Here is an 18,163-nt window from a genome sequence, read left to right on the forward strand (position 1 = left end):
CAAAACATAATTGTATATAAGGTCATAGTCAAATATTCTTAAAATATAAAACAAACATATCCATAGGTTTCTTTTTAAACAAATATGGATCAGGAAATAATCGACGTAATCAAAATATTAATATAATTTATAATAACTTATAATACTTGTATAAAATAAATATGGTAAATCAAAATATACATAAAATACATTATGGTGACTCAAGGTATAATATAACTCACCTTAACGTTAATACCTCACTCTTTCTTCTCTCTTTTCTTTCTCCTTCCTTTCTTTCCTTTTCTTTATTTCACCGTTCACTTACAGCACTTCCTCCCCTATTTATACATAAGCTTCAAGTGGTGACTCAACTTTATCCTAAGGCCCCAAGGTGATGACTCACTCCCTTTACCCAAGCCTGGTTGTCCAGATGGCCCTCCAATTCTTATTCCGGCAAATTTGTAATCTAAATAATTAATGGTCCTTGATTTGCTTTTATTTGATAAATCTGGACAAGATTTCCTAAATTTTTAATAATTATATTATTTTATAAAATTACACATAATAATACAAATTATATATTTTCCTAATTGTTATTAAATAATGTTAGTATAAATTTTATAGAATAATTAAAAATCTGGGTTGTTACAGAAATAGTATCTCATGTACCCAGACCCATCTAGTTACATTGGTCCAGAACATCTCACATTATATTCACATCCAATCAGCATCCCATACAGAGCGATGTGAGTTGTCGATAGTGAATATAGAACATAGATGTAAAACTAGATGATCTTCCCTTCACCCTCATATCATTTAACTCGGAATTGACCGCTTTCCCAGTAATATCCCTTTAAGCCGAATCATACATGACTGCAGGCAACATACCAAAGTAGTCGATTATCAACTTCTCATCTTATGACATAGTCAAAGGTCACAAAAGGCACAAAGTGAAGTAATTGGAAAAATAACTTTTAGGACTTACACGGTGAGGAAGCAGGATCCATTCTCTCACCTCACTAACGGGTCGATAAGCACATGCAATACGAATGCATGCTACAGTGGAGTAACTCTTCCAAAGAGTGATATTAAAATCACACACCATACAGATCTTAGTCTAGTCACTCTTAAGTGCACAAGTCGCTTCCTAGCGTCTAACTCGAATTCTCTATTTGCTCGCCTCTCAGGCATCAAATGAGATCTCGCATCTGGCTATCCATAACAGGCACATCATGGAAAAGTGGGTACTCTCATATCCATGGTCGGTCTTTAACAAGACCTCATCTTGGATCCAACCAAGGCGACATAGCTAGTGGATAATTTTAACCTCTCTCTTGGCTCCAAATACAATAAGCCATTAGTCTTATCCTTGCTCGCTACCTAGCGCTAAGGGTAATTGCTCGTATGACTGAGCCAATCTTGCCTGCTAACATCAAATTTATTTATTCTGTGTATGCTAATTCACAAACCATCGCAAAAAGTAGTAAACATAAATCTGTAATAGAAACAAATATGAATATTAATGGCATAAACATCCCCCAAAAAATAAGAGTTCAACTGAATACACATATATCACCACCTACGTAGTCCTAAAGCTCTAACATGAGTAAGATAAACATCTCTAGTAATGGGCTTAGTCAAAAGGTACACAACCATGCGACTCATAAGGATGTGCTCTAGGATCACTTATTTTTGCGCCACAATGTCTCTGATAAAGTTGAACCTCACATCAATGTGTTTGGTTCCCTCGTGGTACTTAGGATCCTTAGCGTAAGCGAGTGCAGTCATGCTGTCACAATAAATAGTCACAGGGTCTAAAGTGTGTGTTACAATATCCAAATGCTAAAGGAATCTCCTCAACTAAACGGCTTCCTGAACAGTAAATGAATGAGCCACAAACTTAGCCTCCATAGTCGATAAGGCGATACAGAATTGCTTCTTATTGCTCCAAGAAATAACGCCATCACTAAGCACGAAAGCATATCTTGAAGTGGACTTACGCTCATCTAAGTCTCCTCTCCAATAAACATCATAATAACCAACTAGACGTAGATCTGAACTTTGGTAGCAAAGTGTGTAGTCTACAATCTCTCTTAGATATCGTAATATCCTCTCAACTGCTTTCCAATGAGTTGGTCCTAGGCTGGATTGGTAATAACTCACCAATTTGACTGCATAACAAATGTCAGGACGTGTACACATCATAGCATATATCAAGCTTCCAATAGCATTCGCGTAGGGTACACGAGCCATCTTTTCTTTCTCTTTTGGAGTCTTAGGACCCATATCAAGGCTTAGGCTCTCACTTCTCGCAACATGAGTGTCAATGGGTTTGCAACTCTACATCTGGAATTACTCTAGGATAGTCTTAATGTAAGTCTCTTGAGACAAACTGAGAAGTCTCCTAGAGAGATCCCTAAGGATCTTAACACGGAGCACATAGCTCGCTTCACCCATGTCTTTCATCTAAAATGTAGAGAACAACCACTTTTTAGTGGCGACAATCATCTTTTTGTCATTTCCAGCCAATAATATGTCATTCACATATAATGACAATATCAAAAAAATGTCCTTGGACCGCTTAACGTACACACAGTGATCTTCATCGATAATCGTAAACCCATTTGAAACAATGGTTCGATAAAATCTTAGATTCCACTATCTAGATGATTGCTTTAAGCCATAAATAATCGTTGAAGCTTGCAAACTTTGCGCTCCTAACCTACTGCCACAAAGCCTTCTAGTTAATCCATGTAGATCACTTCATCCAATTCTCTATTGAGAAATGCAGTCTTAACGTCCATCTGATATAACTCTAAGTCTAACTGAGCTACAATGGCCAAAATCAGGCGAATAGAGGCAAACCTCACAACTGGTGAAAAAGTTTTCTCATAGTCTACACCCTTTAATTGGGTGTAGCCTTTCGCCACTAGACGAGCCTTATACCTTTCTATGGAACCATTCACCTTGCGCTTGATTTTGAGAACTCATTTGTTCCCAATAGTCTTGGGCCCTGGTGGCAAATTAACCAAGTCCCAAACATGATTTTTCTTTATAGACTATTTCTTCATCCATCGCAGCACTTCATTCTTTACTAGTAGGAGATGAGAGAGCCTCTTTGAGATTCTTAGGCTCCATCTTATCACTCGGAGCAATCATGAATGTTTCCTCTTTAATCTCAAAACGACGACGGGGTATAGCTCCACGTTTGCTTCTACGCAGTTGAGAGTCTTGAGAATCCTCATCCATTGGATCTAATCCATGGGTAGGTAAATCACTCCCACTGTCCCTAGGAGCTTGAGGGATTATTTCCTCATTCTCTACTAGGCTACTAGGTTGGCCTTCAAGTAGATCCTCCATCGCATATTGCTCTACATCCCTAGTTACCTCACCTCTACTAGGGAAATCCTCCTCTAGGAAATCCATGTCACGTAACTCAATTTCAGTCACACTTCCATCTAGATGTTCCCCAATAAACACATAGCCCTTATAATGCTCACTAGCGAATGAAGATACACTTCTTTCCTCTATGACCCAACTTCCCAAACTTATGAGAAGTGTTGTGTATGTAAGCTGCTGAACCCCAAGGCTACAAATTGCCCGTATTAGGCTTTTAGCCAATCCACATCTCATATGGGGTGGAAGGAACTGATTTAGAGAGCACACGGTTAAGGATGTAGGCAGTTATCAACAAAGCATCTCCCCAATAAGAAATGGGAAGATTAGCTTGCGCCATCATAGATCTAACCATGTTAAACAATGTACGATTCCTTCTTTCCGCTACACCATTTTGCTGCAGAGTCCCAAGAATTGTCAATTGCCTGATAATTCCTTTTTCCTCATAGAGCACTTTAAATTGCTCAGATAGATACTCGCATCTCCGGTCAGTCCATAGAGCCTTAATGCTCTTGTCTAATTGATTCCCAACCTCATTAACATACAGCCTAAAGCAATCCAATGCTTTTGACTTGTGAGAAATCAAATAGATATGGCCAAAACGTGTGCAGTCATCTATAAATATGATAAAATAAGGGGCTTCATGCCTTGCCCTCATATTCATTGGTCCATATATATCAGAATGAATAAGTTATAATGGGACATATGCCCTTTTGGCTTTCCTAAATGGTTTCTTTGTTGTCTTTCCAGCAAGACAATGTTCACAAGTAGGCAAAGTGACTCTAGCGAGTGGACCTAAAAGGCCTTCTCTAACCAATGTAGTCATCCCGTCATGCCCTATGTGGCCTAATCTAGCACGCCATCTCATAAAATCATTATCACAAATAGATACAATATAAGAAACAAAGCCATTGACATTTTTATTAAAACTAGAATCATCCACATCCAAAACTAAGAAATCATATAAAAGATAACCAAAACCATAACAAATTGTTCTCAAATAAATGCTAATACCATTATTCTCAAAACAAAAGCTAAAACCAAGGCTTATCAGGCTTGAAACTAAGTTTCGCCAAATATCCGGAGCATAAAGAACGTCATGAAGATACAAGGTGCGCCCTCGTCGCATTTCTAGCTTGTATGTGCTAATGCCAAGCACCTCCACATTGGACTCGTTCTGTAACGACCCAGAACCGTATACCATGATTACCAGTAATTAATTATGTGTTAGTATGATTTAATTGAAGATTATCTGTTGAACTTAGAAGAATATTTGTCGAGATGAGAACTTTGGGACTGAAATTGATGACCGTAATGGGTTCAGAAAACGAAATTGAGCACGCCTATGTGATACCAGGAATGTTTAGAACCATTTGGGAAAATAAATTGAGGACTGAATTTCGTCTGATTCGTTAAGCCTTGTTTGGCTTGAGTTTATGGCACAATTTTATAAATATGACTTAAGATAAGGATGTTGACCTATGTTTGACTCAAAAATAAAAGAGAAGAAAAATCTGGAAAGGAAAGGGAGAGAGAATTCGTGAGAAAGGGAAGAAGAGGAGGAAAAAGGAGAATCAAGCTAAATCTTCCTCAATTAAGGAATCAAGGTAAGGATCCTCTCTAAATTCTAGAAGTAAGGTTGATGCATCAATGATCTCATGTTAAATAAGAGGATTGAAAGGGGAAATATGTTTAATTTGAGCATGCATGGCATGAATAGATGATTTATGGTTATATTTGTCATATTTTGAGGAAGAACCTCCATGGATTTAAGAATGAAGCTTTTATGCTCAAGTTTATGATTTTCTATTTTACTCCAAGATTTGAACTTCTATTGTTCCATATGGGTTTTGATTTGAAGTTTTGATGTTGATTTAAGATGGGTTTTAAGTGTTTTGGGTCTTAGATTTCATAAATGTGGAAAGTGATTTTGTAAAGAGGAGAATGAAGCTTGGAAAAAGAACCAGAAATTCGGATTTTGCTCTGCACGCTCGAGCGGAGGGAAGCCCGCTCGAGCGGTGAAAACAGCCTTCCAGCAGTTTTGGGACTTTTTACAGTACGCTCGAGCAGCCAAAGTGGCGCTCGAGCGGGAAGGCCTTTTTCAAGAAAATTCTGGGGAAGTTGCAGACTTGATTTTAACATGTTAATTGCATCATTTATCATCTTATGAACATGAAATGAGTATGAATCAAAGTAAAGAAAGATTGGAATGAACATGAAATGAAGTAAAGGAAAGAATGAAGTGCATGAATTACAGGATTTAATGACAATGTGTATTGAGAAATGTGTGATATGTTGATATTTGCAGGTCAAGATTTGAAGACCGTGCATTCGGTTTTGGAAACCCACTGTGAGTAACATTTCTGTAAAGATATGTTATTATGAACTATGTTTTAAATGTATTACGTTATGCTATGCTTTGAAATGAGAATGTTTTTCGTGAACGAATGTCCTGATTTGCGAATCTAGTATGGCATCCATAGATAGTTGGGTCATGGGGGCGGGAACATGCAGGCCCATGCGTCATGAGTCATGGGGAACGGCATGGAAGGACAAGCCCATGACTAGTTACGAGATCTCGTAGACTGTTGACTGATAGACTGTTATGAAAGGTTCTGTGGAGTATGCCATTACGTATGTTCTTATGATGACTGATGACTGATATATGTTTATGATTGATTTATTATGGATTTATGAAAATGTCGGACTTCGTTCACCAACCTCTTTACTGTTATGTTACTTGCTGAGCTCTAGCTCATTGTTTGTAATTATGTATTATAGGTGAGCATTCTGGAAGTCAAGCCTAGGCGGAGTCCGAGCCGAGCCGCCGTTTTGAAGCCTACCCAGTGTTTTGTGTGCTCCGAGCCGGGGCTAGGCCTGGAAGGCCGTTTTGCGAGCTTTGTCTTGTTGTATCTGTGGCGTGAGCCTATGTTTTGTACATGAATTTTGATCATATGTGATGTAATGTAGTGGGTAAATTAACATTTTTGGCATGTAATGTATGTTCATATAAATGCACAGCTCTTTGGACCATGGTTATTGTTTTCGCTTCCGCAAGCCCCGGTTATGTATGTTTGTACAAAAAGGCCTGTGGTAATCTAGGATTACTGGCCGGTCTCGATGCCAACCTTCTCCGGGCGGGTTTGGGTCGTGACACGTTCCCCATGTAAATTTTTCTGTTTCCAGCAAATACTCGGCGATACTCAACAAACCCTACTCTGTTCCTCGCAATGTGGTCTGTTACTCCTGAGTCTACAACCCAAAAATGAGGAGAATGAGCAATTACTGCTTGACTAGAAACAAAGCATTGAATGCGAGAAATTAAGTAAGGGAGTATGTTATTCTGCTCAGGGCAATCCCGAGCGAAGTGTCCTTCTTTGTTATAGTTAAAGCAGGTCAGTTTAGCCTTTACCTTCTTGCCATCTCTCTTGCCTCTACGCTTGAAATTTCTCGCGTCATTAGGCTTTAGCATAGCTGCTGTTTGCTTCTTAAGAGCACCTTTTGCTTTTCCACGTTTGAACTGAGAAGTCCTACATAAGCTTGACTCAACTACCATAGCAGAACCATCAAACTTAGCTGTCTCTAGGCGCTCAGCCTCTAGCTCCAAATGACGGGATATGTCCTCGAATGTTTTCACACTCTCATTATGCATTATGTTCTGTTTCATCTGCTTCCAAGAATTTGGTAAAGAGCAAATCACAGCTTGTACTTGTTGCTCTTGAGTCAAATTGTGCCCAGCAGCCGCAAGCTCATGTATCATGGCTGACATGACCCTCACATGTTGTTTTATCGAGTGATGCACCTTTTTCTGATATGAGTCAAACTTCATAGTCAGCCCACGTAGCTTTGCCAAAGAGATGATACCAAACTTTTGCTTGCGAGCTTCCCACATCTCAAATGCAGTCAGACAATGCTCAAACTCACTAATCAAGTCGTTGTGCATGCTGTTCAACATGGTAAAGCGCACACACCGATCTTTGTTATGCCAAGTCTGAAAGACTTCAAGATCACGACGATGTTGAGCTGTATTGCCCTACTCAGGCTCAACCATCACTTGTTCAAGTGTGGTCAAAACTTCTTGCTCATTGAGGACGTATTGGATCTTACGGCGCCATATGTCATAATTGTCGTCATCCAATTTCTCTCTCTTAGTTAAGTCTGCCACCACTATGTTAGCTGCCATTTCTACATACAGAGTAAAGGAAGAACAAATGCGCAAGGGATATTAATGTTAGCAACAAAATTATTTTGCAGCAAAAGAATCTAAATTAAATAATGATAATATTACACACATTTCAAGATCAAAAATTTGGTATGCTCGTAATTATCTCTTGCACCTCTAGTGACAATTATCAAAACTTAATTTAATTCCATGCGCAAAAAACAACCTCTCACTAGTTTATGACATGTACAAAACATGATAATTAGTCTAATTGCGTACAATAACATCTTAATATAAATTTACAATTAACTCATGCTATATTCATTTAACAATGGAATTTAAATAAATAAAAAAACTAATCACGCTTCTCTTAATCACAACATATTACAAATTCTAGGCAAAAACAACAATATGCTGTATTTAATGTTCAGATTATGCCATAACAGAAAGTACATCACTTCTAAAATTTTCTAAAATTTTTTGAAATTTTAAATAATTAATAAACACACATAAAATCAGAAATAAATATTCTAGAATCTGGTAAAATGCAACAATCATACCAGTAAATAATAAACTATTACAGTAGTCTACAGTAAAAATTTCAGCTTCAGAAACTTAGTCATGCAACACCAGAAGCATTTTAAAGCCGAAATAATGAATTATTATCTCAAAAAAAATATTTCTTACTTTCATAAAATTTTGAAAATTTTACAGTAGATAAAAAATTTAATTCTAAGTCCAACAGTACCAACCACGCTTAAAACAAAGCTATAACGAATTACTTATGACCATTTAAAACAATTTTGGATTAAAAAAAAAAAAAAACAACGCCTTAGCACCCAGCAACCAAGCCAGCGGAAAAACAGTGCGGCTCGGCTCGGCTTAGCGTGTGATGCAACGCATGGCGCACCCGTGGACAAGACGGATGATGCGCGCGTAGGAAGCGCGCCTGGTGCATACGGGCTGGCAGTGACGCTTGGTGCCCATGTGGGCAGCGTTGACAGCGTCATCTGGCGCGTGCAGTCCACGCGCCGCCTTCCGAGGTATTTTTTGGTCTAATTTTGGTACTACCGGACTCCATTTTTCAAAATAAAAACATTGGTGGTCTAAAAAATGACATTTAATAAATAGAAATAATAGGGTGTATCTCATACTCTCTCTAGTGAGAGTGGAAGTACAGAAACTCTGCATTTCATCTTCTTCCTTAAGCCACCAAAAAATCAAAACGAACCCCAATTAGGGTTTGATTTTTCTCATCAACCGTAAGTCCAAATCTAACAAATAATATATGGTTTCGAAGGTCTTGAAACAACGATTCTAAATATGTAAGATTTGTAGACTAAAATTAAAGCATGTAAAACCATCGTGCAAACAAAGTTTCGAGAATATAAAATATGTCTTCATTTTTCTTGCAATCTAATCGTTGGATTTTCATAAAACTTTGCAGATATGTTCTACATGAAATATACTACAACATATGTAAATTTCAGGTTAATTGGAGAAAGTTTGGAAAAATATTAATTTTTCATGCATATATCATGTATATATATATGTATATAATTATATACACATTTAATGCACAAAAATGAGCACAAAAAAACCCCATATAGCTCTAATACCAATATAAGATACAGATAACACAACAGGCAAAAAGATTCAAACCATACATTGTTTTATAGAATTCGAAACGAAGAATCTTGTGGGTAAATCACGTGCTTCACAAACCACGAACTACGAACACCCAGCAATGTAGTGATATCACAGTATGAGTATCACCCACACTAGTCACAGTGTAAAGGTTTGATCGTTATTCTGGGAGAGAGTTAGAGAGAGAATATGGAAAAAATCACTCGTTATTGGATTCATCCCACATCCCATATACCGTATCAGATATATAGGCTGACTATCTAACTATCTATCCATATCTCTTGATAAGATATGATAGATATAGATATTGATAGTGGGCTATCCAAATAGGATAATTATTAAATTCAAATTCAAATTCAAATTAAGATGGGTAATCTAAATGGGTCATGAGTCATGCCACATGAGTGCCCAAATCCGAGTCCAATACCTGGCCTAATTTCCAACAATAGGTCTTCAAAAACAAAAATGTTACAACGGGCCTTTCCAAAACAAAACATTTAGGAATATTGTGGACTATACCAATAACAATTGCTATAAACACATCTTATTTTATATCAAAACCCTAACTGCTCTCTTATTTTCTTTATTTTATATTTTTCATTTCAAAAACTCTTTCAGATTTGCTCTCTAGAGAGATGAGGGTGACACTTCTAGCCTTTCTCTCCCCTACATTTCTTCTCTACTGGTTTTCTAATCACTATTTTTTTTTTTCCAGTAGATATGATTTTTTGTCCCTTTTCATCACCAACCTAGCTGTTATTGCTCATTTCATCTTCATCCTTTATTTGCCACTAAGAAAATTTTAGATCAAAGCTCAAATTCAGCTCATAACCGAGATTTGACATTGTTAAACATGCTTTAATATGCTAGGTGACCGGCCATTTCATAGCCAAAATGGTTTATTTTGTAACGTACAAGTGGAAACTACAACACCACAATTATCAATTGTGGTGATAGATAGATCTGTTTTATATTTTGATGTATTTTATTAGACGATTTATTGTCAAATATACAATATATTAAGTATCGTGCTTTCTAAGTGAAGGCCGGATTTGGTGTCTAAGCCTTTAATTGCTTCTCCTTATGTCACGTGTCCATTATTTTTCTATTTAAAAAAAAAATAGATAGATGGGAGGAGTGAGACTCAAACTTTGGATCTTAGATTTACTGAATAATGCTCTTGCTATTGAGTAACACTATTTTATTTTATTCTTATTTATTTGAATTGCATACGAATCACGTGTGCCAATTACTAGTGTATAATATAGGTAAAGTAGTGCTTTTTCATTAGCATACTAGCATACTCTAATAGTAAAGAAGTGGTTTTCATTAGCATACTCTAACATTGTGTCATGTGACATACTCAAAACTTCCCATGTGTTCTTTTATTTATTTTCTCTATCTTTTGTGTCCTTTTGTTCTCTTTTGTCTTTGTCAACTCCAAAAATGGACTTCTCATTTCATTTGCATTCATTTTCTCTTTTGATAGAGACGTAAATATATGAATGTGGGGTAAATGAAAAGAAAATGCAACATTAGTTTTTGAATTTGAATATGAATTTTGAAAATTGCCTTCTATTCTTGAAAATTAAAAAGAAAAAATTATATGGAAACAATGTCTATAATGCATTTATGATCATTTAGTTATTTATTTTTTATTTTGTAAAGTAGTGTCTTTCATTTTTGTGTCCTTTTATTATCTTGTGTCTTTGTTAACTCCATAAATTGTCTTTTCTTTTTTATTTATATTTATTTTCTCTTTTGATAGAAATATATGAATGCGGGTAGATAAAAAGAAAATGAGAGACATTAGTTTTTCAATTCGAATATGAATTTCGAAAATTGTCTTTTATTCTTGAAATTTTTTATTTTCTATTTTTATGAAAACAATGTCTAAAATGCATTTATGAACTTATTAATATATTTTTTTTTAAATTGTGCCTTTCATTGGCATACTTTAAAATTGTATCATTCAACATACTTGAAAAAAAATTATGTTATTGTTGTTCTTTTACATTTATTTAATAATAAGTCTCATTCATCTGTTGTCTTTTCTTTATTTGTATTTATTTTCTTTTTTTATGAAGACGTAAATATATGAGAGGGAGGATATGACTAGAATCTCCATCAACATTTCTATATTTTTAAAATTTTGTGGTGTATTTTTCGATCTTATTGCACATGTTATGAGATAATTATTGTACGAGCGTGAAATAATCTTCTCGTATAATCCTGTTGATCAAGTTTACATTCCTCCAAACAACGTTGCTTTGCCACCTGAAAACACAAACGTGAGCTAACCGGCGGGTGTGTGCCGAAAACCCCTCCGATGCCTAAGTCAGCAACTAGACAATAGACAATAAGCTCTATGTATTCTAGAGTAAGAATCGTGATACCTGTACATAGGACTGTAACGAGCTTTTATAGAATCCATATAGCACAATCCTAGTAGGATTTTAACTCTCTTTAGCAGAGTCCTCCTAGGAATCAGAAAGGTAATGCTCATCTTTCTACACCCTCCTCACTGCTTAACTAAGTGAGATAGTTTTACCATGGTAGTATAACAAAACAACCGAGCTAACACCACCGTGCTTTACGGAAAATTTCACCGAGCTTGCCTAGCTCGGTTTTACCTTGCCTCTCATAGCTCGGCTCTCTTCTCTCTGTACCTCGGTTCAGAACATTAAAACCAGCCTACTGGCACACAGTTTTGACCAAACTGATAGGATAAAGGACCGGGCTAATCAAGCCATCACCACAGCCCATAGCTTGGTCCATTTCCCATTGGGTCTCAGCCCGGCCCATGTTAGAACATAAATTACCCTCTCAATTATATTTTGAATTTTTAATTGAATATCATTTCCAAAATTGTCCTCTATTTTTGGAAGAAAAAAAAAATTAAATCAATGGTTAACATGCATGTGAGCAAAATGTTTTTCTAATTTTTTTAAATAACCTATTTTTAGAAAATAATTTTAGGCTATATTCATATTTCTACAAAAAAAAAAATTAAAAAAAAGAAGAAGATTAAATTAAAAATGAAAACAAAAAATAAAAATATTATTATGCATTTCAATTGTAGAAATTCATAATAATTTGTGTTCATATCGTTGCAATGTTGTTAAATATTTGTATACAATAATAATTTATTGTTATTTTGATTTTCTACTTGAGTGCATTTCTCTGAATTGTAATCACAAATTAATTTGTTAAGATTTGCATGTATTATGAAAATTAGTTCATTGTTAAATTTGTTAAGAACATAACTTTTGAGGAGATGCTGCTGCGATGTGCACCCTTAAAAGGGTGCATATAGTATACCTTTTATAATTTTATTTATTTATTTTAAATTTCACAACATAAACACAAAATGTTATAAAAAAATTACAAAGTGTCATAATATTATCATTCTTAATTTTAGGGTGCATATCATAAATTCAATATTCGTAACTTCACTATAAGATGTCATAACATATATCACAAATAATCATAATTTTCATTACAAATAATCATGATTTTCTTACGATGTGCAATTTTTTTGGGGTGCACGTTGTGTATTTCTCCTAACTTTTGAATTTATGTTGCCTCAAGTCTTTGAATATATGACATCAAAAGAGAGTTTTTGCACTATTATTGAAAAATTCATATGTACATAAAAATTAAATTTCAAACACATTTTATGCATGGCACGGGTATGAACCCAATTTTCATGTATTGCATTATCTTAGTGTGGGGATATATTTTTGAATACCAACACGTGGCAAGGTGACGCCGACGTGTCAACCGAGGTTATCTCCGAAGATATCAGAATCCGAGATAAGCGGATAAGGGACAAGAGTCCTAGAATGGGAAAAGACTTCAGTTTAGATTAAGATAAGACTCTTAGAGAGTTTATCCTAATTCAACTGGGAGTCCAAGATTAGCAGTAATCCTAAGTCCATTAGAACTAGGCTTCTATTAGGACTAGGATTATGTTGGTTATAAAAGAGAGGCACCCCCATGGGTTTAAGGTACGCAATTTATATTCTATCTAGTGAGATTAGCACTATTGATTATCTTTGAGAGATATACTGACTTGATCGTCGGAGTGCCCCCGAGTGGACGAACCACCGTCGGAATCTTCTCTTTCTGTTACTGGTTAGCCAGGTGTCATCTATTCTGCCAGTGTTCTCCAGCTGAATACTGAGTTGGGCAGTGTGATTGGAAAATCACCCACACAATTTGGCGCCGTCTGTGGGAACGAAAGGAGAATAGATGACCAACGACAGACCGGAAGAAAAGGTTGGGAACGACACCCCTACTGAGAGTGGGAAACATATTGACCTTGATGCCGAAGGAGACAGGTCCAACGCAGAAACTCATGAGCAAGCTCACAGAGTAAAAGACGCCGGCTAGACCGGCGACATACCAAAGAAACCTGATCAAAACAGGTACTACAACGAGGACGACCTCTAGGTTTGGAAGGATAGGTGCCTACGGAGGGACGAAGAGGTAAAAGAGATGGCAAACAAATTGGCAGACCTGCAGTCGGTCGTCAATTTCATGATGCAAAATAATGTCATGCAGCCACCGTTCCCGCTACACGACACACCGATTCCAATGGCCAATACCCAGAAGGGAGGGCAGAAAACAATCCCCGTAGCCCCTCAGCACAACGGGAGCGAGAGACACTCTCACCGACCCTCCAGGGAAGTCGGACGAAGAGAGTCAAGAAGAGAATAATCATGGAGGACGTATCACACAAAGGAGGCAGACCCCAAAGGACATCGGCATGTTCAGGGGTAGGCGCTGTGCTTCGATACAACCCATGGAGAAGGATCGAAAAGGGCTCACCACAAGGCTGAGAGTAGTATACCGAAAAGACTGAAGTCAAAAGATAGCCGAGCTCCTGGGCGGAGCAAAGAAGACTTAAGAGATTACCTCAAGAGGAAGCAATAGAATGCCGATGCCGAGGTAACCTCCCCAAATAAGCCGAGGACACCATTATCAGTGGAATTAGACAGGTTTAAGGCGCCGAAGAGATTCAATATGCCAAGGTTTCAAACATACGATGGTAAGTCAGACCCCAACTTCCACGTTGGACTATATTTGAACTCAATGGCATTGTATAGTGGGAACGAGCCGTTGCTCTACAAAGTGTTCCCCTCATCCTTCGAGGAGATTGCATCAGATTGGTTCCACAAACTACCGAAGGGAAACGTGAAGACTTGGAAAGGCCTGGCCGAGATGTTTGTGGCCAGGTTCGTGAAAAACAAGCTGCAGCCATTAAGGGTGGACGCATTGATGGCTCTGAAGATCAGCAAGGATGAAGGCCTCAAGGCCTATGCAAAAAGATACTATGAGGTGTTCAATCGAATATCTGAATGCAATCAAGAGGTTGCGGTCGTATATTTCAAGAACGGCCTAAAAGGCAACTGTCCACTACGAAAGTCTTTGGCAAAGACATTGCCAAAAAGTATGGAAGAACTCATGGCAAGAATTGAAAAGTATGCCAGAGCCGAAGAAGACACGTCGGGAGCTAAGGAGATAAAACAAGAGAAAGGAAACAGCTCGCCGAAGCGAGGCCAAGGTAACAATGGATCGAGCAAACAAGAAGTAGAACTGAGGGCCATACAAGTAGTAACAACTGTGTTCCGAATTCCAATTAACAAAGTCCTGGATCAAATTCGGAACCAGCCCTATTTCAGAACACCAGAGAGGACTTCAAGAGAGTTCATGGGAAGAAACATCGACAGGCATTGTGTCTACCACAATGAAGATGGGCATATAACTCAGGGTTATAGAGCCCTGAAAGCACATTTGGAAGACCTGGTGAGACAAGGACATCTGAGAGACCTTGTCGATGAGACCAGGACAAAGGAAGAACGGGCAAGATTGCCTCAGGCACCAGCAGTCCCACCTCCCCCAGCACAACAGCCGCAGACAGGAGGACCTCGAGTAATCAACATAATCCACTCGAAGGTCAACGAAAACGAAATCCGAGGAGAGACCCAGAAGATAAAACACCTACAGCATGTCTACCAGGTCGGGGATAAAAGACATCGAGCAGAAGAGTGCCAGGGACCAATGATAACCTTTATTGAAGCCGACCTAGAGATGGTCCAACATCCGCATAATGATGCCTTAGTAGTATCCCTCCAGGTTGGGGAGTGCCAAGTGAAACGCATCCTGATTGACCAAGACAGCTCTTGTGACATCATGTACGTCCGATATTACAAGGAGCTCGACCTTCACCCAGATAATATGGAACAACCCAACGGCCCAATGGTTGGGTTCAATGGAACGCTGACATGGCCATTGGGAACAGTAAGCTTGGAGGTGCAGGCTAGCACCAGGAAGATCAAGACAGAATTCATCGTAATCGACACACCCTCCCCTTACAACATCATTTTGGGAAGGCCATGGTTGCATGCAATGGGGACAATTCCCTCAACATTGCATCAACTATTGCGATTCCCAACAGAGTATCGGATAGAGGAAGTCAGAGGCGATCAGCTGCAAGCGAAGAATTGCTCCATGGCAGCAATGAAATCTACCAGCAGCATACGAGAGCTAGAAAAGGCAGAAATTGAAGATGAGGACGTAGAAGTCCTAGAAGACGTCGGCAAGGAGCCAGCCGAAAAAAGCGAAGAGGCACTGAAGAAAATCCTCATCCAGGATGGAGATGAAGAACGCTTCTTTCTTCTCGGCTCAGGCTTAGCCGAAGAAGAGGAAAAAGAGTTGGAAGTTTTTTTGAGAGCAAATATTGAGGTATTTGCTTGGATACCTTACGAAATGCCTGGCATTGACCTCGAGATCACTTGCCACAAACTGAATATTGACAGGTCGGCCAAACCTGTAATTCAACGAGCCAGAAGACCGACGTTGATGCACGTCGAAGCAGTAGAGGAAGAAGTAGACAGACTTCTAGAGGCCAGGGCCATTAGAGAAGTTCACTACCCAACATGGCTATCCAACACCGTAGTGGTGAAGAAGAAGAACGAAAAATGGAGGGTCTGTGTAGACTTCACCAGCCTCAACAAAGTCTGTCCCAAAGACAGCTTTCCTCTACCCAAGATTGACCAGCTAGTAGATGCCACTTTAGGGCATGGAAGAATGAGCTTCCTAGATGCCTACAGGGGGTACCACCAGATAGCCATGTACCCCCAGACGAAGAGAAGACCACGTTCATCACCCCAAAAGGCCTATACTGTTACAGAGTAATGTCTTTCGGGTTGAAAAATACAGGAGCAACTTACCAAAGGTTGGTAACCAAAATGTTCAAACACCTAATTGGCCGAATAGTAGAAGTCTACATCGACGACATGGTTGTCAAGACTGTAACAACCCTCATACTGTTTACTGATTAATGACCGATTGATCACCGATTACTGTTAAACGAGACTGATAATGACTGATAACTGACTGATAATTGAACTGATTAAAAGTACTGAACTGACTGACTGAAACTGGAAACCGAATTGATTGAGTATATGTTAGTTAAATTGCATTCTATCTGTTTGATTGTATGATTATCTGTTCATACTTATATGTTTAAACTGCTAATTGAAGGCCTTATCGGCGGCCGAATTAGAAACTGATTGATGTTTAATGATCATCATAATTTATGTGATTTTGTGGTGTATTTACCTGAAAACTGATTAGGTATGATTAAATTAGATTAAAATATGCTAATTAAAGAGTTGGACTTAATTACCGTTTTGCCCTTGAGTGGGCCACTACCTCTACACTTTGAGCTCATTATACTTGAGCCAAACACATTTGCTCAGCCATTTCTTCTTGTTCTAGCCGAATTTAGAGAGAGAGGAAGTGAGAGTCTTGAGTTCATTTCAATATTGCTTAGAATTTGAAGAGAATTGAAGGTTGATTGTTGCTTTGTGGTCCTACACTTGGAATTGAGGCTCTAGGTAAGGGAACTCAACCTTTATTGATGTGTTTGAGCTAGTTCTTGCATGAGTCATGCTTCATTGTAGAACTAAGTCATATTTTGGTTCATTGTTGTTGATTTGAAGCTCATTTCATGCATGCATGTTTGTATTGTAGATGTTTGAGTTGTTTTCATGGCAAAGGGTTACATGCATGTTCATAATCATGTTTAAGTCCATGATTTCACCATGTTTTGAAAAGAATTGGCTCCTGAGAGCATCAAATTGAAGCTTCAAAATGGTTTGAATTCATGCATGTTTGCATGTTCATCTTGTGCTTGAAAAAATGGTTTAAATTGGGTTTGAATTAAACACCCTTGGGCTTTGATTTCTTAAAATTGAGCTTTGAAACATGATATCCTATGTGTTTATAAATGTTTTCCAGAAAATGGGCCCAAGAGGATTGGTTTTGATGCTTTTGAGCTTGGTTTTGGACCTGGAGCTTGAATCTGGGATTTCCAGATTTCCGTCGTCCGCTCGAGCGGGGGAAGTGCCGCTCGAGCGGGAAAATCGAGCTTCCAGCATCTTGCACTGTTTTACAGTCCGCTCGAGCGGAGGATTGGGCGCTCGAGCGGAGTCATGTCTCAAGCTCGAGCGGGCGTCGAGCGGGGATTTCACCCATCCAGTACCTTTACAGTACGCTCGAGCGGGAAAGTTTGCGCTCGAGCGAGTACCTTTGTTTGCCTGTACGCTCGAGCGGGGAAACCTGAGCTCGAGCGGGACTCTGTTTTTCTGAAAATCCTGAAAATGCTTTTAAATGTGCATTTTTGCATCCTCATCCCATCCTAGGTATTCTTAGGCCTAGTTTAAGGCATTTAGATGAGGATATCGTTGTAGAACACACCAAGGCAAATTAGGGATTAAGTTATGATATTTCCCAACTGTGTAGCTTAGTGTGTGTTCAACCTGTGAACTGTGTAGGGTTGGCAACTGGGGAGACACGCTCTAGCATACTGTAGCCCAGAACTCTGTGAGTAACAATTGTGTAAAGATATGTTCAACTGATATCTTTTGAATACTGAACTGAACTGTTTACTGAACTGGTATTATTTAC

The 18,163-nt window shown here is 38.2% G+C and overlaps 1 pseudogene; it reads right to left on the bottom strand.

The window, feature by feature from the left end:
* Positions 1-1,839: 1,839 nt before the first annotated feature.
* LOC145803678 (secreted RxLR effector protein 161 pseudogene) lies at positions 1,840-2,232 on the bottom strand (annotated as a pseudogene).
* Between the last annotated feature and the right edge of the window lie 15,931 nt (positions 2,233-18,163).

This window comes from Camellia sinensis, chromosome 12 (assembly GCF_055761805.1).
Source record: "Camellia sinensis isolate YWXY chromosome 12, ASM5576180v1, whole genome shotgun sequence".
Classification (NCBI taxonomy): Eukaryota; Viridiplantae; Streptophyta; class Magnoliopsida; order Ericales; family Theaceae; genus Camellia; species Camellia sinensis.